The following is a 22,528-nucleotide window of genomic DNA, read 5'->3' on the forward strand; positions in this document are numbered from 1 at the left end:
AAAATTAACCCCTTTAAGTGTACAATTCACTGGCATTTAGTACATTCAAATATTCTGCAACCACCAACTCTATGTAGTTCCAAAACACCTTCCTCACCCCAAAATAAATTCCTGTATCCAGCTACCCCCTATCCCTGCAACCTACTAGCTCCCAGGAAATGCTAATTTGCTTTCTGTCCCTGTGATTGGTCTGTTTTGGATATTTCATATAAATGGAATAATATAATATTGGTCTTTATTCGTCTTTCGTTATGGCCTACGTCAGAACTTTATTCCTTTTTATGGCTGAGTAATATTCCATTGTATGCATATAAACAATTTGTTCATCCACTCATGCATTGACAAATATTTGGGTTGCTTCTACTCCTTGGCTCTTGTGAAGAGTGCACCATGCACACTCATATTTTTTTGAGTCCCTGTTTTCAGTTCTTTGGGGTCCATATTAGGAGTGGAATTGTTGGTTCATACGACAATTGCATAGTTAAGTTTTTGAGGAACTGCCAACCCGTTTTCCACAGCAGCCGCACCACTTCAAACTCCCACCAGCAGCGTCTGAGGCTCCAGTTTCCCCAAATCCTTGCCAACACCGTTATTTTCTGATTTTTTATTATTGCCATCCCAGTGGGTATGAAGCAGCATCTCAGTGTGACTTTGATTTGCATTTCTCTAATGACTAATGGTGTTGAACATCTTCTCACGTGTTATTGGCTGTTTACACATCTTCGGAATATAAACTTTTAACAGAAGGTATTTTGCCATCTTGTAACCATTTTAGGCAATATTTTCAGGATTTAAGAAATTCAACAAAGCCTCAATAATGTGCTTTCCCCCCATAACCTGTAAGTAGACATAGGATCAGGGCAGGATGGGACGGCTGGGAATAAAAGACCTACGCTCTGATGTTCTCCTCCACTTCCACCCTGTTGACCTCTTGCTGGGCAGGCTGCTTTGAAAACACTATCGTGCATTGAGCAGGAAACCTTAGCTTTTCTAAAGTTCACACATTATTTTCTCTGGCTCTTTGTATATCTAGTATCCTTCCAAATAGGGGTATGTTTAGGATAGAGCTGGGCACAGCTGTGCAGAGTAATGAAGTTGGGGTCCCTTGAGCTGCCCACGATATTGCTTCAATAAAGAGAACTTGGACTGCAGGCTGTGGCATTATACCGTATCCCATCTAGTCTCCTCATGGGAAACTCCAGTGCTATTTAGCTCTTCCTGAATCTTGAGCTAACAGTTTTAAACAAACCATGAATTTGCTGGGGGGGCAGGAGGATGGTGTATTCTCAGCTTCAGATAGGCAGTAGATATAAAATAAGTTAGCTCCTACCTTCTTCTCATTAGTCATTGAAAGCATGACATGCCCCTACTTAAACACCTTCCCTTACTGCTCCACTCACAGAATGAAATCTGTTTAGCATCCTGCGGGCCCCACGTGTCCGCCCCAGCCCTCCCTCCCACGATGTCTAACACTCAAACCTCCCCTCCAGGCTCCAGTCACATCAGCACATTTTATTTTTTATGTATTTTTCAAAAATTTTTTTGAGACAAGGTCTAACTCTGTTGCCCAGCCTGGAGTACAGTGGCACAACTCTGCTTACTGCAACCTCTGTCTTCCAGGCTCAAGCGATCCTTCCACCTCAGCCTTCCGAGCAGCTGGGACTACAGGCGCCTGCTGCCATGTGTGGCTAATTTTTTGTACTTTATGTAGAGATGGGATCTCGCTATGTTGCCCAGGCTGGTCTCAAACTCCTGAGCTCAAGTGATCCACTTGCCTTGACTTCCTAAAGTGCTGGGATTACAGGTGTGCACCACTGTGCCCAGCCCCACTTTCTATTTTAAACCTGCCGACGTGTTCTGCCCTAGAACCCTGAATATGAAACTGTGAAAACACAACCTCGGCCAGCACATGCCCCTGTTCGTTCTGGGTGTGGAACACCCTTTCCTTCATTCTTCTCCTCCAGGTCTAACCAAGTGACATCCCACCTTTGAGAGGCCTCACCTTACCCTCCACATCAAAAATAGCATCCTTTTCCCTTGACTCACACTCCTGGCGCCCTGTTTTCTGAATTGCATTGATCACACTCTATAGTACAATGCTTTAATGAGGATCTTTGTTATTGCTTGTTTTGTCTTCCCCAGTAAAGCAAAAGCCCCTGAAGGCACAGGCTCTGCTCCTTACGGCTCTGTCCTTCGCGACTAGAACAGTGCTTGCCCACAGGAGGCTGCCAATGAGTGTGTGCTCAGAGAAAGGCTGGGTCACGGAAAGTTGTCCAGCAGTAACACCAACGTGCCCATTCTTGCACATAGCACATGTGAACAGAAAATAGAGCAGGGCTGTGGTGGGATTCTGGAATAAGTAGACCTCGATCTACCCAACAGTCTTGGCGTCTTACCCGCCTGGTACCTGGAGACATTGCTGGGGTCCATGTCATCCCATCCTCCATGGCCCAAGGGACTCCTTGGTAGGTAGGACTTCTCCTGTGGCTCAGGGATCCTGGCAGTGACTTCAACAGGTTGCTTTTCCACCTCAGACTTTGTGCTGACACTTCCTACTTCCCTGCTCTTTTAGTGGCAGCCTTGAGACTTCACAGCAACTCAAAGAGACTCACTGAGAAAACTCTGAGGACCCCATCATAGTGCACAGTGGGCACAGATGGCAGAGTTGGAGCAAGTGTATGTGGGCAGCTGAGGCTGTATCCATGACACTGTCAGTGTTGTGTTTTATAGCTTAATAGTCAAGGCTTCCTATAGGAAACTATTTTCCAGTACTGTCAGGAATGGGACTCCCACGAGTGTGGGTTGTACATTCCACGGTTGTTCTTGGCATCCAGACTTATGCAGATGCCTCAGTGGATGCCACCTGGGCATGGACTGACACACTGTCAGCTGGAGTGCCGAGGCTGCGCGTGACGGTGGAGGATATGGGCTGTGGCTCTCAGCAGTGCTTTGAGATGCTGGTCCCCTGAAACAATTAAAAACCCTGCAGCAGCCTACAGGATTTACTTTTGATGTTAGCATATGGCTGGCAACAATTTCATCGTCAGCAACTGATTTTTTTGGCAGTGTGGATGTATATGTATACAGTGTGTGACACTCAATTTACTAAACTAGTTTATGAAACTTTTATTTTGGTCTTCATGATGCCGCATCCTTGTTTCACGAAATAATGCCTTTTAAAGTGGTTGCTTTAGTGTCATAGAGAGAACTTGAGTGTGCATATTAATCTTTCTTTCAAATAAGAGAGAGTAAAACATTGTAGCTGGCTGCAGTCATTGTTGAGCATATCAAATAAAACACAAACATTTGTGGAGAAATAAATGAGAGGCAGATTTTTATTTATTTATTTTTTTGAGATGAAGTCTCGTTGTATCACCCAGGCTGGAGTGCAGTGGTGCAATCTCGGCTCTCTGCAACCTCCGCCTCCTGGGTTCAAGTGATTCTTGTGCCTCAGCCTCCTGAGTAGCTGGGATTACAGGTGCCCACCACCACACTTGGCGAATTTTTATATTTTTAGTAGAGAGGGGGTTTCACCATGTTGGCCAGGCTGGTCTTCAACTCCTGACCTCAGGTGATCGGCCTGCCTCGGCCTCCCAAAGTGCTGGGATTACAGGCGTGAGCCACTGCGCCCGGCTGAGAGGAAGATTTGTATGTAACACAGCCACTCACTGTGTGAACTTGGGAAAGTTACTCAACTTTGTCTCAGTATTTATCTGTCAAGTGGGCCAATTTCTGTTTAATCACTTTGCAAGATTTTTGTGAAGTTCCTGCTAGAGAAAATTCAGAGAGGAAGTACCTTGTTTATGGCTGCACAGCTGGTTAGTGGCAAAGCCCGCATCTAGCTGAGGTCTGTCTGGATGTGAACTCTCTCCAACTCACACCAGCATGTGCCCTACACATCTGGTGCTCAGGAGGGAGGCTGTTGGGTTTCATTTAATGGTCAGATGAGAAAACCAGGTGACGGCTGGTTCAAAGACAGCAGAGCTTCGGGCAAGGTTTGATCTGCTGGTGCTGCAGGCTGTGCTATCCCAGGGCAGAGAGCGATGGAGAGGGTAGGGAGCAGGGGTGGGGAAGAAGTCCAGGTCCATGTGAGGGCATTGGCCCTGCTTTCCTTGGAGCTGCTGGGAGACACACTGGGTCACTGTGCTTGTGCGCCTGCTCAGCCACATGGAAGAAACCCCATGCTTTGCAACAGTCAGTTTGGGAGAAGGAAGAGCAAGGTTCTCTGCCCTGTCTGCCCTTGGCCTCCTGATATTGACCTGTCCTGCCTCCAGGGGTATCAGCTGCCTCTTCAGCTGCCACAGGGAAGGTCAGATCCTGTGATGTGGCATTTCACTTGCATTGTGGATGGGAAATATGGTCAGAGACTCTGTGTGTTCTGCTGGTGGCTGGGAAGATGCACTGGTTCTGGCCAAAATGCTGGCCCCTCTGAGGAGGGCATTGAACAGGAAGGAGGGATGAGGTGCCGGATGCACCAGCCCTGGGTGTCATTAGGCTGAGGTGTTAGCTAAGACAGGTAATCAGCCCGGATCCAGGGGACAGAGGAGGCACAGGGAATCTGAGAGCTGCCCAAGGCTCACCTTTCAAGCTGCCTAAGGGATGGCATTGGCACCGGCGAGTGTCAGACACACCATATCCCAATGCTGCCTGATAAGATTTAGACCAGGCAGTAAAAATCCTGTCCTTGTGGCAGCCAGAGAGTTCCAGCTATACTTAATAATACTGTACTGCATAAATAAAATTTGCTAAGAGTAGAACTTGTGTTCTCACTACACACACACACACACACACACTCACAAGTGGTCATTATGTGAAGAGATGATTATGTTAATTAGCTTGATTAATCATTTTACTATGTATATGTATAACAAAACATCACACTGTACACTATAAATGTATACCATTTCAATAACACTTTTTTAAAACCCAGAAAGAAAAAATAGCACATAGTATGGTTGTATATAATTTATTTAACTAGCCCCATAGATTATTTCAATTATTTCCAAACATTTTATGGTTAAAAGACATAGTTATTAATACACAATTCCACACAAGTGTAAGGATAAATTTCTAGAAATGGAATTTTCAGGTAAAAGAAATTTGCATTTGCAAGTTTGATAGATCCTACCAGATTTCTTTCCTTAGAAAATATACTGGCTTACTCTTTTACCTACAATATACTTATTTCTTCACATTCTTGCAAATACAGTATTATCTTAATTTTTTTCAATATAATGAAAGGATTTGTTATCTTAAAAAATATTAAGTTTGACATGCTTGTTAGACATGGAGATGTCTGGTAAGCACTTGTAAATAAGTTCCAGGAGCTCAGGAAGAAAATCAGGCTTGCAGATGTAAATGTGGTTGTATATAGATAGTAATGAAAACCATAGAACTAGATGAGGTCACCAGCACCTGAGTATAGTTAGAGAAGAGGGCACCTGGACCAGTAGTGGCTTCTTTCATAGACTTCAGTGAGCAAGTCCTTGGTCCTTTTATGAGCTAATTGTGTTTCATTGATCTGGTGTTTATCCATGTGCCAAAAACACATGTTTTATTTATTATAAATTCAACACTTCTTTCTGTGGGACTTGCCCACCTGTGATGTATGTATGTTGATAAGAAATATCCAATCAATAGAGAGAATTCAATAAGAAAGAAGAAATAGGGAATAGTTGCAGGATTAAAGTTCATGGGTAGATGAGAGAGGGTGTGACCCATTACCTTTGCCAGTGCAAGGATTGACTCTAGGTAGTGGAGGTGTTCATGTCCTAGATAAGAAAGAGGAACATCTGAGCACAGATTTCTCTTATATTCTGTTTATCTATTTCAGTAGAAATTACATTGAATTTATACATTAATTAGAAAGAAATTAATGTAATTAGTACATTGTATCTATTCATCCATGAACAAGGTATACCTCTAATCTCTTTTTTCTTATCTTATTGCACTTGCCATACAACTTGGCATAAAAGACTGCTAATGTCTTTTACTGGACTTTATTGGAGATATTTGATGGAGATATACTCAGTAAGTATGTTTTTCAGAGGTTTCAGGTTAAAGAAGTTCCTTCTATTCTTGCTAAAACATTTTTTTAAGTTAATTTTTTTAAACAGCTTTAATGAAGTGTAATTTACATTTCACAAATTTGCCCACTGTAAATGTACAATTCAGTGATTCTTAACACCTTTATAGAACTGTACTGGCATCACCACCAGCTAGACTTAGAATATTTTCGTTTCCTAGCAAGTTCCCTCATGCCGTTTGCATAAAACATTTTTTTGATCGTGAGTTAATGTTGAATTCTTTTTCTGCAAAATAATGAAAATAAAAGAAAAAACTTTTCATATATCCCAGAAACTAAAATTAAGAGTAGACTTGATAATTCTAGAAATAGCATAGGAAAATGTAAACTCATTACGGCAGGGAGGACAGCAAGCCATTCACGAGGGATCCAACCTGCTGGCCCAACCACCTCCTACTAGGCCCCAGCTTTAACACTGGGATCACATTTCAATATGAGATTTGGAGGGGATAAACATCTAAACTATAACAGTATCCAATACAAAGTTAAATATTGAGTAATAGGGAAGATAATGGGCATTTTTCCCCCCCTCTCTGTTAAGGGAGATGTGCCTAGTGTTTCTGCCTTATGTAAGATGCTGGCTTTTGGACTGAGGTGTATATACATTTGCATGTGAAGGAAGTATCTATTGATTCCTATTTTATTAACATACTTACCAGGACTAAATGTTGATTTTGTGGGCTTTTTCTGGCATTTGATCTTTTCTATACCTATTAAAAATAAACATGTGATATATTTCTTCTTAGATCTTTTTGAAAGGTGAATTACACATATAGATTTCTCATTATACAGCCATCCTTGCATTCCTGGAATATATCCTCTATAGTCATGATTTCTTAATATTAGGAATGTCATTGATTTTTTGCCATTATTTCATTTAAGATTTTTACATTGTTAGCTGTAGATGAGATTGGTTTGTAGAATTTTGTTTTGGTTCAATCTTTATGAGAATGAAATATCAAAGGTACATGCAATTCTTAAGGAATCTGTGAGTTTTCTTCCTTTTTCTGTTGTGCTCTGAAATAATTTAATAGGCATTAGGATAATATAGTTTTATAGATTTATATGTGAAATCATAGTGTTTTGAGAGATATAACTTTTTTTTTTTTTAGGTGGAGTCTCTCTCTGTCCCCCAGGCTGGAGTGCAGTGGTGCGATCTCGGCTCACTGCATACTCCGCCTCACAGGTTCATGCCATTCTCCTGCCTCAGCCTCCCAAGTAGCTGGGACTACAGGCGCCCACCACCATGCTCGGCTAATTTTTTGTATTTTTAGTAGAGACGGGGTTTCACTGTGTTAGCCAGGATGGTCTCAATCTCCTGACCTCGTGATCTGCCCGCCTTGGCCTCCCAAAGTGTGAGGGATGTAACTTTTAAATAATTTTTTCTATTTCTTTTCTGGAAATTAATATCAACTGTTTCTAAATGTAGTATATCTCTTTTGGTATTCAGTTCTCCCAATATTGCGTTCTCTTGTGTTAAATGTAAGTGTAACAAGTGTAAGCTGGGTGCAGTGGCTCACGCCTGTAATCCCAGCACTTTGGGAGGCCGAGACGGGCGGATCACGAGGTGAGGAGATCGAGACCATCCTGGATAACATGGGGAAACCCCGTCCCTACTAAAAATACAAAAACTTAGCCGGGCATGGTGACATGTGCCTGTAATCCCAGATACTTGGAAGGCTGAGGCAGGAGAATCGTTTGAACCCGGGAGGTGGAGGTTGCAGTGAGCCAAGATCTCACCACTGCACTCCAGCTTGGGTGACAAAGCGAGACTCTGTCTCAAACAAACAAACACACACAAAACAAGTGTAGAAGTTTTCTAGTGTAGAATTGTAATTATATTGCCATTTCCTTTACTATACATTTTTTGAGGCATTTTCTTAGTGATTACCCTTGGGTTTATCATTAATCTCTTAATTTGTAACAACCTAGTCCAGGTTAATACCAATTTAACTTCAATAGTATATAAAACTTTACTTCTATGTAGCTCCATACCCGCTTTTATGCTATTATTTTCACAAATTTCACTTTAATATATCATGTGCCTATCAAGTTAGATTTCTAACTATTGCATTATATAGTTGTGTTTTAAAACAGATTTTAAAAAAGGAATTGTGAACAAAAACTACATTAATACTGACTTTTATGTTCACTCATGTGGCCATCTTTTTTTTTTTTTTTTTTTTTTTTTTTTTTTTTTTTGAGACTGAGTCTCATTTTTGTTGCCCAGGCTGGAGTGCTCACTGCAACCTCCACCTCCTGGTTCAAGCGATTCTCCTGCCTCAGTCTCCCAAGCAGCTAGGATTACAGGTGCACACCATCATGCCTAGCTAATTTTGTATTTTAGTAGAGAACGGGTTTTGCCATGTTGACCAGACTGGTCTTACCCTCCTGACCTCAGGTAATGCACCCGCCTTGGCCTCCCAAAGTGCTGGGATTACAGGTGTGAACCACCATGCCCGGCCCATGTGGCTATCTGAACTGGTGCTGTTTATTTCTTTGTGTGGACTCAAGTTACTGTTAGTGTCCTTTTCTTTCAGCCTGAAGGATTCCCATTAATATTTCTTGAAGGGCTGGTCTGATAGCAACAAATTCATTAACTTTCTTTTTGGGGGAAATGTCTTAAATTTCCTTCCACTTTAAAAGCAGCTTTATTGAGATATAGTTCACATATCCTCCAGTTTCCCCGTTAAAGGCATAACATTCAGTGGGTTTTAGGATATTCACAAATATGTGCAGCCATCACCACAGTCACTTTTAGAATTGGGTTCATGATCTCAAAGAGGAACCATTTACTCTTTAGCCATCAGACTCCTAAATACAGTCTATACAGTTTGGGGACAGTTGATTTGGAACTCTGATCTGAGTTTTGTGAGATGATTGGGCTTAGATTAAAAAGGGTTGTGTAAAATTCTGATAATATTTCCTGTGTTTCCTGAAACTCTGTTAAAAGAAACTTGTCACAACTGGTATTGTAAGTAAAACAACACCCATTGGGCGGCCTCCTGTCTGTCCTCTTTCTTGGATGATAAAGCTTTTGTCTTCACTGAGGTCCATATAAGCAGGAAGAAGAGCATTTGGTCAGGAGACTGCTTGGATGAGTTAAGTGGGAGTGGCTGCAAGGCCATCCTGGTGTTTGTCAATGGGATGCTATTGCATTTTGGGTAAGATGACTCTCGCTGGGTTGGTCTACCTTGTGTATTTCAAAATGTTAAGCATCTCTGCCCCTCTCTCTCCTAACATCAAGTTTTCCCCACACATTTGCTCCACAGCAATACTCCAGGGTTTCCACATGTCCTTTGGCGGTTGGTACCATCATCTAGCAAGTCCTTTATGTCAACCCGTATAAGATACTCCTGAGCTTGGGATGTGATATTCCACACACACACCCACACACGCGTATATTTTCTGGGATCAGAGCTTGGTAGCTTTTTGAGATTTGTGTATGGCTCCCTCTTCTATGCACCAAAGTCACTGAGTTAGCCTTAGGATTATAAGTCATCTGGCAATGCATTGACTTTGTTCCATCATTTGGAGTTAGAAATTTTTAAATCTGGACTTTGAATCTTGAGATACCTACCATTTTATTATTCATCCCCACACCACTCCCACCTTCTTCCAAACAAATGTCTGTGCCTCACATTTGATTTTAATTGCAATGGTCTTGAAAAATTCAGAAATCCCCGAGGGTAGAAATTTTTCATGTGGGCTGGTGACATCAACTCAAGACCTTTTGTAATATGAATGCTTTCAAAGTAATGAAGCCTTGAATGTTTTTGCTTTCAATAAACCAACCGCTGAAATAGCATATAATGTCTCCAAACTTCGTCCTTCTGTCAGTGAGGTTATAACAACTTAATCATACTGAGTATCTATTAATTCACTTGTGTGAGGCCTCGAAAGAACTTTACATGTTCATACCTTCATGTCCTTGATTAAGCTGATAACGTGTCACTCCCACCTCCATGGACAGAACTACCTCAAGAAGAAGTAACTTAGAAGGTCACACATTTGCATTAGGGCTAGAGTTAAACCCTGACCCCCACCTTGTCCTCCGGCAGCCAGATGACTCTTGGAGAATTAGAGAATTCTCTTATTGCTGCTCACAGAACAGCCAGCCCATCACTGAGTCAGGGGTGGCACGCCAGGATTATCATATAACTTACCCAGCTGAAAAATATTCACTGCTCTCCTAGGGCTCAACTCACTCCAAAGGACACGCTTCAAACCAACACATCTTACAAATATCTGTACAACACATCTTAGCACTTAGTAAGTACATAGCATTCATCTAAGACCTGTTGGTTTCAGTTCCAACCTCTGAGCCTTTGTTTAGGCTCTTCTTCTTGCCTAAAAGTTGCTTTTAGAAAATCAGTGACCACTGGGTAGATGGTATGATATCGTTTGAATGCTCTTGTTTTTTTCTTTCTTGTTTAAAATATTTCCAACTCATATTTCAAGGTCTGACTTAAATTCTACTTCTCTCATTAAACCCTGTCTGATTGTGACACCCTCTAACGAGCTCTTAGTTCCTGAGTGTATTTACTGTATTTAACATCTTTTCCATCTACCTGAGCACTTAAAACAGCATCTTACACGGCAGCATCACTCTAAGCAGCTGGAGGGCAGAATGGTTTCCAGATTCCTTGTAGAACTTGCAAAGGAGACACGGACTACTCATGTGAGGATTGTGTGAAATTCCAGAAAGAATTCTACCTTTCTGTGCCAGAATTCAAGTTTGCTTACTTTGTTTTTTAAATGAATCCCTTAATACATATCTATGATCGTGTCTTCTTAAGCGTCCCGGGCCAGGAGTTGGTATAATGGCTGTGAAGTGCAGTTTTGCGTTTTGAAGCAGAGAAGCATTTCTACCTGCTCGCTGTCACAGATGTGTTTGCCTGCCCCCTTTTATCTGTGGTCTTCATTTTAATTTGTTTTTAATTGCCTATTTAACACACCTAGCAATTAAGGTGAAATGGGCTCTTTGACAAATGTGAGAGCTTTTAAATTAGTGCTAATTGCTTTTGTTAATTAAAAGTAATGCTTTCTATGGTGTTATTGGTATTCTCTTACATAAAACTGGATTAATGACTTCCAATCAATCCCACTACAAAGATGTTTCTTTGTAATTACTGGGACTTTAGGGCATGAAGCTCCTGCAGCATGAAAAAAGATGGCTAGAACTTCAGGACGAGTGAGAAGGGAGATGGGTGAATGACAGCACAAGGCTGGTTCCGTGGCTGGCTCAGCCCATGCCCATGCCCACTAATTTGGAAATTCACTGAAAGCCCCTGCCACGGGCGTGGTGTGGGCTGCTGCATCAGTCAGGGTTCCCACAGGAAAGAGGTGACAGAATGGAAGCAGGACGATTTGAGGGGGATTTGATAATGGGACTGTTTACAAAGCTCTGGGCTGAGTAAAGCGGGCAGCAATGGAAAGAGCTGTTACCAACCTTAGGTGGGAGTGGGCAGGGGAGGGGAAGATCACCAGAGCCTGGTACCTGGAACAACAGCCTCATGTAGCAAAAGCTGCTTTTAGAAAATCAGTGACCACCGGTGGATGGTATGATATCGTTTGGTGTTCGTCCTTTGCCATGGGAAAGCATTTCTATCACAACAAACACGCTCTGCTTCCTGGATCCAGCACCCTCTGCAGTGTTCCCACCTGCACTCGCCCCACTCCCGGCAGTACTGGTTGCCTTCCCTGATTCTAAAGGCAGCTCTTGGTCTGGGATGGCCCTTGGAGTTACTGTGAAATGGGGCGAAGGCAGGCCTTAATTTTCCTTCAAAAATCGGGCATGGGATACAGCCGGCCACCCGCCACTCTCATGGCATTGGGCTGGTGGCTGTCTCCAGCCAAGGGCAGAGGGTTTGAAGAGCAACTCTATCTGGCCTCCCAGGAGTGAGCATCTCCTTCAGCTGGGAGGGATGCTGGCCAGCACTCCCTGCATCCACGTCACTTGTTTGTGTAGATAACTTGGTAAACATGAATGAGAATACAGTTCCATGCATAATCTCAACAGCTAGAGAGAGACATATTTTGCCTATTATCTCTCCCCATGTGCACACTGTATACAAATGCAATCCTCTCATGCTGTTCTCCATCTGAGCTCACGTTCTTCCCACCCTTCTAATCCGCTCTGTGTCATGGGGACACATTTTCCAGGATGCCTTTAGCATTGATCTCCATCCTGGTTAGGCCACCGGGAGACACAGGGGCAAGGCCGGAAGGAAGGAGGAAGGGAGGCTGCAAGGTATTATTCTCCCTCACCTTGGCAGAGGCAGTGGCATCTGCCCTGAGGTCTGGAGCTTCCTGCCCCAGAACAGCCCACTACCAAGGAACTGCAGGCTTTGCCTGCTATTGCTAGCCTTGGGTTGCCTCACCATTCCCTGATAAATTACCTAGAGATGGACTTGCTGAAAACCAATTTCTTGTAATGCATGTCCTCTATCTAAAACATTTAGAATGATTTTAACCAATCCCCAGATTTTGGATATGAAGGTTGTTTCTTACAAGGAGCACTGAGCCACGACCGTCCTTTGTACTAACTCTTTGTGCATGTCCATCGTTATTTTGTAAAGCTAAATTCCCAGAGGCAGAGGGATTGCTGGCTCCAAAGGTTTATCATTTTTGTTCACCTATTGCTATGTTTTCTTCCAGAAAGTTTTCACGGGCTTATACTCCCATTGCTGATCTTTTCTTGGTCACTGACTGTAATCGACGCCCTCCCTGGGTTCTCTGATTTGCAGCTTTGCACATCAGACAGTGTGTGGCCACAGACGGTGCCCCATGACGTGAACGCTGGTCCTCAGCACCGTGCTTTGTACAATCTGCACGAGTGTTCCCAGCAGTCCTGCTGATCTGAACACGTGGAACACAGTGGGATCAGGTCCTGCCTACCGTGCAAGAGCCGCTGAAAGTCAGAGTGCTGCACAGATGGAAAGGCTAAGACCGAATTGCCTCTCGCTGCCCGTGTGTGTGTAACTGTACCTCTACCATCTCTCATGTCCCAGTCTTGACGGTGTCTCCCTGGTGCCAGTTCTTCCTCTTCCTAGAAACCGTCTTTGACTTTATCTAGACACTTGCTCAGGTAATCTCCTACGTGCTTGCCCTGTTTCACGTGCCCATGTCTTGCGGTTTCATCTCCAGGCTCACTTTCTCAGCTGGGACACGCCTGCCTTCCCCCAACCCCGCTGTCTTCACTCGTCCTCCCAAGGTGCGTGTAATAATGCTGTTACGGCAGGCTTGCTTGAATAACCTATTCCTTTTACTAGGATTCTGGTGATTGTTCTTCCTCCAGAGTCCAATAGCCTACTCTTTTCTTGAGGCCCAGGGTATTTTAAAAATAGCTTTATTGAGGTGTGATTGATATACAAAAAAACTGTATATATTTAATGTGTACAATTTGATGGGTTTGAATATATGCATACGCTTAGGAAACCATCACTACAATCAAAGTAATAAAAATATCCATCACCTCCAAAGTTTCTTCCTGCCCCCACCTCCTGTTTTGTGGTCAGGACACTTAACCTGAGATCATTTCTGTCAACCACATTTTTAAGTGCACCTTTTTAAGTACTGTTAACAATAGGGGCAGTGCTGTTCCTTGGAGCTCCAGGATTTATTCATCTTGTATAACTAAAGCTTTACACCCATTAGTCCACAATTCCTCCTTTTGCTTTTCCACAGCCGGGGCAACCACCATTCTACTCTCTGCTTCTGTAAGTTTGACTGTTTTAGATATGTCATACAAATGGAATCATGCAGTATTTGTCCTTCTGTGACTGGTTTATTTCACTTAGCGTAATGTCTTCAAGGTTCATCCATCTTGCTGCAAATGGCTGAATTTCCTTCTTCTTAAAGGCTGAATAATATTCATTGTATCCCTATGCCATATTTTCTTGATGTAATTATTCATTAATTTTACAAGTAACAGAGGCCTGGCCCTAGAGCATGACTTTCCTGTGCAAACCAACCAATCCAGAGCCCACGGCCCCAGCTGCCTCCTTATGAAACTCTCACACATGAAGTCATTTTTCCACCTGCCCTAAATTACCCAGGGCCAGGTACCAAGCAACTAGAAACCACCCTACAGCCCCCAGTTATTCAAACTTACCAAAACTTTGCCAGGTATAGCAAATAAAAATACAGGCCACCTAGTTAAATGCGAATTTCAGATCAATAACAAATACATATTTATTATACGTCTGTCCCATGCCATATGTTGGACATGCCTATGCTAAACATTTATTTATTGTTTATCCAGAATTCAAATGTAACTAGGCATCCTATGTTTTATTTGGCAACCCTACCGCAAAAAAAAATTGTATTGTTTACCTGCAGTGTGGATAATGCCAAGGGGCAGTGTGCTGTCCATATTAACTGTTGTCATGTGAATTTATGAAAAACAATTGTTATCTTAAAGTAACTTACCAATTTACATTGGCTTTCCCCCCCTTTCTTCCCACTTCCTTCTCTCGTTTTACCCCTATCTCACCTCCATTCTCCCTCTCTCTGTTTTCTTTAATCCTCTCACCGTTCCTCTGAGGGTCTGAAGGAAGTCTTCACACCATCCTAAACCACATGCACAATGACTCTAGAATGAATCTAGCAAAAGATGCATTTTTAAAGGCAATCTTTTCTGAAACGTCTTTATTAAGATATAATTAATAAAGTCCATCCATTTAAAGTGTACAAGTCTTTGATTTTAAGGATATTCACAGAATTGTGCAACCAGACCCCAAATCTAAGTTTAGAATATTTTTACTCCCCCAAAGTTACTGCACACATTAGCATTCATTCCTCACCCTCCTTTCTCACCTAACACCGAGGTAACCATTTCCTATTTCTATAGATTTACGCATTCTGGATGTTTCCTATATGAACAATCATATAATATGTGATCTTTTCTGACTTCTGTGACTGGCTTCTTTTACTTATTATGATGTTTTAAAGATTCATCCTGCAGTTGACTGTGTCAACACTTAATTCTGTTTCATTGCCAAACAGTATTTGATTGCATGGATATACCATATTTTTAATCCATTCATCACTTTATGGCCATTTAGATTGATTTTGGCTATCACGAATATGCTATCAATACTTGTGTGCAAGGTTTTGTGTGGACATACATTTTCTTTATCTTGAGTGTATTCCTAAGAACAGAATTTCTAAATAATGTGATAACTCCATGTTTAATATTTTGATAAACTTGCAAACTGTTTTCATACTCCTACCAATATGAGAATTTTGATTTTACACATCCTCACCAATGCTTGTTATTATCTGTTTTTTTGGTTATAGCCTAGAGAGTGTGAAGTGGTACCTCATTGTGGTTGTGATTTGCATTTCCTGATCGCTAATGATACTAAGCATTCTTTTATGTGCTTATTGACCATATTTATATCTTTGGAGAAATATCTATTCTTACCTCTTGCCCATTTTAAAATCAGGTTATCTGTCTTTTTGTTGTAAAATTTTTTTGTATTTTGGATATAGATCCTTGTCAGATATATAATTAAAAATGCTTTCTGCCATTTTGTGGATTCTCTTTTCACTTTCTTGATAGTGTCCTTTGGTGCACAAGTTTTTAATTTTGATGAAGTTTAGCGTATCTATTTTTCTTTGATTTCTTATGCTTTTGGTGTCATATCTAAGAAACTATTGTCTAATCTAAGGTCACAAAGAATTGCACTTATGTTTTCTTCTAAGAGTTTTGCAGTTTTAGCTCTACATTTAGGACTTTGGTCTATCTTGAGTTAATTTTTGTATGCATTGTGAGGTAGGGTCCAAATGTATTTTTTGTATGTATATACACAGTTTTCCTAGCACCATTTATTGAAGAGACTATTCTTTCTCCATTTAATTGTCCTCAAACCCTTGTGAAAAATAAATCAATCGTAAATGTGAGGCATCATTTCTGGATTCTTGGTTCTATCCCATAGATCTATATTTCTATCCCTATGCTAGGACCACGCAGTCTTGCTTACTGTAGCTTTGCAATAGTTTTTTTTGTTTGTTTGTTTTAGACAGGATCTCGCTCTTTCATCCAGGCTGGAGTGTGGTGGTGTGATCACTGCTCACTGCAGCCTTGAATACCTGAGCTCAGGTGATTTTCCCACCTTAACCTCCCGAGTAGCTGGGATTACAGGCACTTGCACCACTATGACCAGCTAATTTCTGGTACTTTTTATAGAGATGGGGTTTCACCATTTTGCCCAGACTGGTCTCAAATTCCCGGGCTCAAGCGATCTGCCTGCCTCGGCCTCCCATAGTACAGGGATTACAGGCATAAGCCACCATGCCCAGCCCTGTAATAGGTTTTGAAATCAGGAAGCGTGAGTCCTCCAACTGTGTTATTTTTAAACATTGTTTTGCTTATACTGGGGATATTGCAATTCTATTTCCATATAAATTTTAGAATCAGATTGTCAGTTTGTGTAAAAAAAGGCGGCTAGGATTTTGACAGCGATTAAATCTGTACATGAATTTGGGAATATTGTCATGTTAATAATGTTAACTCTTTCAAGGCATGATCACAGAGTATTTTTCAATTTATTTAGATCTTTAGTTTATTTCAACAATATTTTGTAGCTTTCAGCATACAAGTCTTGCACTTTTTTGATTAATTTTATTCTAAAGTATTTTACTGTTTTTTTGGTGCTATTAAAATGAAACTATTTTCCTAATTTAATTTTGAGATTGTTCACTGTTAGTGTATAGAAGCACAATTGATTTTTATTTTTTTATACAGAAAGAGGTTTATTTGACTCACAGTTCTGCAGGCTGTACAAGAAGCATGGAACCAGCATTTGCTTCTGATGAGGGCTTCAGGTTGCTTGCACTCCTGGTGGAAAGGAAGTAAGCATGTGCAGACATTAGTGGTAAGAGAGGAAGCCAGAGAGAGAAAGGGAGGGAGGACATGTCAGACTCATTTTAATAGCGGGCTTTCATGGGAACTAATAGGGCAAGAACTCACTCATTGCTGTGATGATGGTGCCGAGTCACTGATGAGGGAGCTGCCCTCATGACCCAAACACCTCCCATTTGGCCCATTTCCAACATTGGGATTAAATTTCTTTTTAAAAATTTTAAAATATTTAAAAATTTTAAGTTCTGGGGTGCATGTACAGGATGTGGAGGTTTGTTACATAGGTAAACATGTACCATGGTGGCTCGCTGCACCCATAAACCCATCACCTAGGTATTAAGCCCAACATGCATTAGCTATTTTTCCTGATGCTCTCCCTGTCCCTGACCCTCTACCAACAGGCCCTGGTGTGTATTTTTTCCCTCCCTATGGCCATGTGTTCTCATTGTTCAGCTTCTACTTATAAGTGAGAACATGCTGTGTTTGGTTTTCTGTTCCTGTGTTAGTTTGCTGAGGATAATGGCTTCCAGTTCCATTCATGTCCCTGAAAAGGACATGATTTCATTCGTTTTTATGGCTACATAGTATTCCATGATGTATATGTACCACATTTTCTTTATCCAGTTTATCATTGATGGGCATTTGGGTTGATTCCATGTCTTTGCTATTGTGAATAGTGCTGCAGCGAACATACACATGCATGTGTGTCTTTATGATAGAATAATGTATATCCCTTTGGATATATATCCAGTAATGGCATTGCTGGGTCAAATGATATTTCTGGTTCTAGATTTTTGAAGAGTCATCACACCATCTTCCACAGTGGTTGAAATGATTTACATTCCCACCAACAGTGTAAGTGTTCCTATTTCTCTGCAACCTCACCAGCATCTGTTGTTTCTTGACTTTTTAATAATCACCATTCTGACTGGTTTGAGATAGTATCTCATTGTGGTTTTGATTTGCATTTCTCTAATGATCAGTAGTGTTGAGCTTTGTTTCATGATTTTTGGCCACATGTATGTCTTCTTTGGAGAAGTGTCTGTTTATGTCCTTTGCCCACTTTTAAAAAAAATCTTACTTCAACTTTATTTTTAAATTTTTTATTTACATAGGTTTTGGGGGAATAGGTGGTTTTTTGTTACATTAGTAAGTTCTTTAGTGGTGATTTGTGAGATTTTGGTGCACCCATCACCTGAGCAGTGTACACTGTACCCAATGTGTAGTCTTTTATCCCTCACCCTACTCCCACCCTTTTCTTCGAGTCTGTAAAGTCCATTATATCATTCATATGCTTTTGCATCTTCATAGCTGAGCTCTCACTTATCACTGAGACCATATGATGTTTGGTTTTCTAATCCTGAGTTATTTCAGTTAGAATAACAGTCTCCAATCCCATCCAGGTTGCTGTGAATGTCATTTATTAATTCCGTTTTGTGGCTGAGTAGTATGCCATCATATATATACACCACAGTTTCTTTATCCACTCATTTATTGATGGGAATTTGGGCTGGCCCCACATTTTTGCAACTGTGAATTGTGCTGCTGTAAACATGTGTGTGCAAGTATCTTTTTTGTATAATGATTTCTTTTTCTTTGGATGGATACCCCGTAGTGAGATTGCTGGATCAAATGGTAGATCTACTTTTAGTTCCTTAAGGAATCTCCACACGGTTTTCCATAGTGGTTGTACCAGTTTACATTCCCACCAGTAGTGTAGAGGTGTTCCCTTTTCACCACATCCATGCCAACATCTATTATTTTTTGATTTTCTGATAATAGTCATTCTTGCCGGGAGTAAGGTGGTATCGCATTATGGTTTTGATTTGCATTTCCCTGATCATTAGTGATGTTGAGCATTTTATCATATGTTTGTTGGCCATTTGTTTATATTCTTTTGAAAATTGTCTATTCATGTCCTTAGCCCACTTTTTGATGTTTTTTTTTGTTTTTTTCTTACTGATTTGTTTGAGTTCATTGTACAGTCTGGATATTAGTCCTTTGTCAGATGTATAGATTGTGAAGATTTTCTCCCACTTTGTGGGTTGTCTGTTTACTCTGCTGACTGTTCCTTTTGCCCTGCAAAAAAGCTTTTTAGTTTAATTAAGTCCCATCTATTTATCTTTGTTTTTGTTGCATTTGCTTTTGGGTTCTTAGTTATGAAGTCTTTGCCTAAGCCAATATCTAGAAGGGTTTTTCTGATGTTATCTTCTAGAATTTTTGTGGTTTCACATCTTAGATTTAAGTCCTTGATACATCTTGAGTTGACTTTTGTATAAGGTGAAAGATAAGGATCCAGTCTCATTCTTCTACATGTGGCTAGCCAATTATTCCAGCACCATTTGTTGAATAGGGTGTCCTTTCCCCACTTTATGTTTTTGCTTGCTTCATTAAAGATCAGTTGGCTGTAAGTATTTGAATTTATTTCTGGGTTCTCTATTCTGTTCCATTGGTCTATGTGCCTATTTTTATACCAGTACCATGCTGTTTTGGTGACTGTGGCCTACAGTATAGTTTGAAATCAGGTAATGTGATGCCTCCAGATTTGTTCTTTTTGTTTAGTCTTGCTTTGGCTATGTGGGCTCTTTTCTGGTTTTATATGAATTTTACATTTTTTTTCCAAGTTCTGTGAAGAATAATGGTGGTATTTTGGTGGAAATTGCATTGAATTTGTAGATTGCTTTTGGCAGTATGGTCATTTTTACAATATTGGTTCTACTTATCCATGATCAGGGGATTTGTTTCCATTTGTTTGTGTCATTGATAATTTCTTTAAGCAGGGTTTTGTAGTTTTCCTTGTAGAGGTCTTTCACCTCCTTGGTTAGGTATATTCCTAAGTATTTTATTGTTTTTTGCAGTTATTGTAAAACTGGTTAAGTTCTTGATTTGATTCTCAGCTTGGTCACTGTTGGTGTATAGCAGAGCTACTGATTTGTGTACATTAATTTTGTATCCTGAAACTTTGCTGAATTTATTTATCAGCTTTAGGAGCTTTTTGGAGGAGTCTTTAGGGTTTTCTAGGTATACTGTCATATCATCAGCAAATAGTGACAGTTTGACTTCCTCTTTACCGATTTGGATGACCTTTATTTCTTTCTCTTGTCTGATTGCTCTGGCTAGGACTTCCAGGACTGTGTTGAAGAAGAGTGGTGAGAATGGGCATCCTTGTCTTGTTCCAGTTCTTAGAGGGAATTCTTTCAACTTTTCCCAATTCAGTATTACATTGGCTGTGGGTTTATCACAGATGGCTTTTATTACATTGAGGCATGCCCCTTGTATGCCAATTTTGCTGAGGGTTTAAATCATAAACGATTTTCTCAGAGACTTTTTCTGCATCTATTGAGATGATCATGTGATTTTTATTTTTAATTCCGTTTACGTGGTGTACCACATTTATTGACTTGCATATGTTAAACCATCCCTGCATCTTTGGTATGAAACCTACTTGATCATGGTGGATTATCTTTTTGATACACTGTTGGATTTGGTTAGCTAGTATTTTGTTAAGGATTTTGGCATCTATGTTCATTAGGGATATTGGTCTGTAGTTTTCTTTTTTGGTTATGTCCTTTCCTGGTTTTATATTAGGGTGATACTGGCTTCATAGAGTGATTTAGGGAGGATTTCCTCTTTCTCTGTCTTGTGAAATAGTGTCAACAGGATTAATACCAATTCTTCTTTGAACGCCTGGTAGAATTCAGCTGTGAAGCCTTCTGGTCCTGGACTGTTTTCTCTTGTTAATTTTTTAAATTACCATTTCAATCTCACTACTTGTTATTGGCCTGTTCAGGGTATCTAATTCTTCCTGATTTAAGCTAGGAGGGTTGTATCTTTCCAGGAATTTATCCATCTCCTCTAGATTTTCTAGTTTATGCATATAAAGGTATTCATAGTAAACTTGAATGATCTTTTGTATTTCTGAGATATCAGTTGTAATATCTCCTGTTTCATTTCTAATTGAGCTTATTTGAATCTTCTCTCTTCTTTTCTTGGTTAATCTTGCTAATGGTGTATCAATTTTATTCATCTTTTCAAAGAACCAGCTTTTTGTTTCATTTCTCTTTTGTATTTTGTTGTTGTTGTCGTTTCAATTTCACTGAGTTCTGCTCCGATCTTGGTTGTTTTCTTTTCTCTGCTGGGTTTGGGTTTGGTTTGTTCATGTTTTTCTAGTTCCTTGAGGTGTGATCTTAGATTGTCTATTTGTGCTCTTTCAGACTTTTTGATGTAGGCATTTAAGGCTATGAACTTTCCTCTTAGCACTGCGTTTGCTGTATCCCAGAGGTTTAGATAGGTTGTGTCACTATTATTGTTTTTTTTTTTTTTTTTTTTTTTTTTTTGAGACGGAGTCTCGCGCTGTCACCCAGGCTGGAGTGCAGTGGCCGGATCTCAGCTCACTGCAAGCTCCGCCTCCCGGGTTCACGCCATTCTCCTGCCTCCGCCTCCCGAGTAGCTGGGACTACAGGCGTCCGCCACCTCGGCCGGCTAGTTTTTTGTATTTTTTAGTAGAGACGGGGTTTCACCGTGTTAACCAGGATGGTCTCGATCTCCTGACCTCGTGATCCGCCCGTCTCGGCCTCCCAAAGTGCTGGGATTACAGGCTTGAGCCACCGCGCCCGGCCTAACTATTATTGTTAAGTTCAAGGAATTTCTAAATTTCTCTCTTGATTTCATTGTTGACCCAATGATTATTCAGGAGCAGATTATTTAATTTCCATGTATTTGCATGGTTTTGAAGGTTCTTTTTGGAGTTGATTTCCAGTTTTATTCTACTGTGGTCTGAGAGAGTATTTGATATAATTTCAAGTTTCTTAAATTTATTGAGACTTGTTTTGTGGCCTATCATATGGTCTATCTTGGAGAAAGTTCCATGTGCTGATGAATAGAATGTGTATTCTGTGGTTGTGGGATAGAATGTTCTGTAAATATCTGTTAAGTTCATTTGTTCCAGGGCGTAGTTTAAATCTATTGTGTCTTTGTTGACCTTTTATGTCTTGATAACCTGTCTAGTGCTGTCAGTGGAGTATTGAAGTCTCCAACTATTATAGTGTTGCTGTCTATCTAATTACTTAGGTCTAGTAGTAATTGTTTATAAATTTGGGAGCTCCAGTGTTAGGTGCATATATGTGTAGGACTGTGATATTTTCCTGTTGGACAAGGCCTTTTAACATTATATAATGTCTCTTTTTGTCTTTTTTAACTGCTGTTGCTTTAAAGATTGTTTTGTCTGATATAAGAATAGCTACTCCTGCTTACTTTTGGTGCCCATTTACATGGAATATCTTTTTCCACCTCTTTATCTTAAGTTTATGTGAGTCCTTATATATTAGGTGAATGTCTTGAAGGCAGCAAATACTTGGTTGGTGAATTCTTAATCCTTTTGCAATTCTGTATCTTTTAAGTGGGGCATTTAAGTCATTTACATTCAACATAGTATTGAAATGTGAGGTACTACTATTCCTTTCATCCTGCTCTTTGTTGCCTGTATACCTTGGGTTTTTTATTTTTTTATTTTTGTTTTATAGGTCCTGTGAGATTTATGCTTTAAGGAGGTTCTGTCTGTTTCAATGTGTTTC

The sequence above is a fragment of the Macaca mulatta genome, chromosome 3 (assembly GCF_049350105.2).
Source record: "Macaca mulatta isolate MMU2019108-1 chromosome 3, T2T-MMU8v2.0, whole genome shotgun sequence".
Classification (NCBI taxonomy): domain Eukaryota; kingdom Metazoa; phylum Chordata; class Mammalia; order Primates; family Cercopithecidae; genus Macaca; species Macaca mulatta.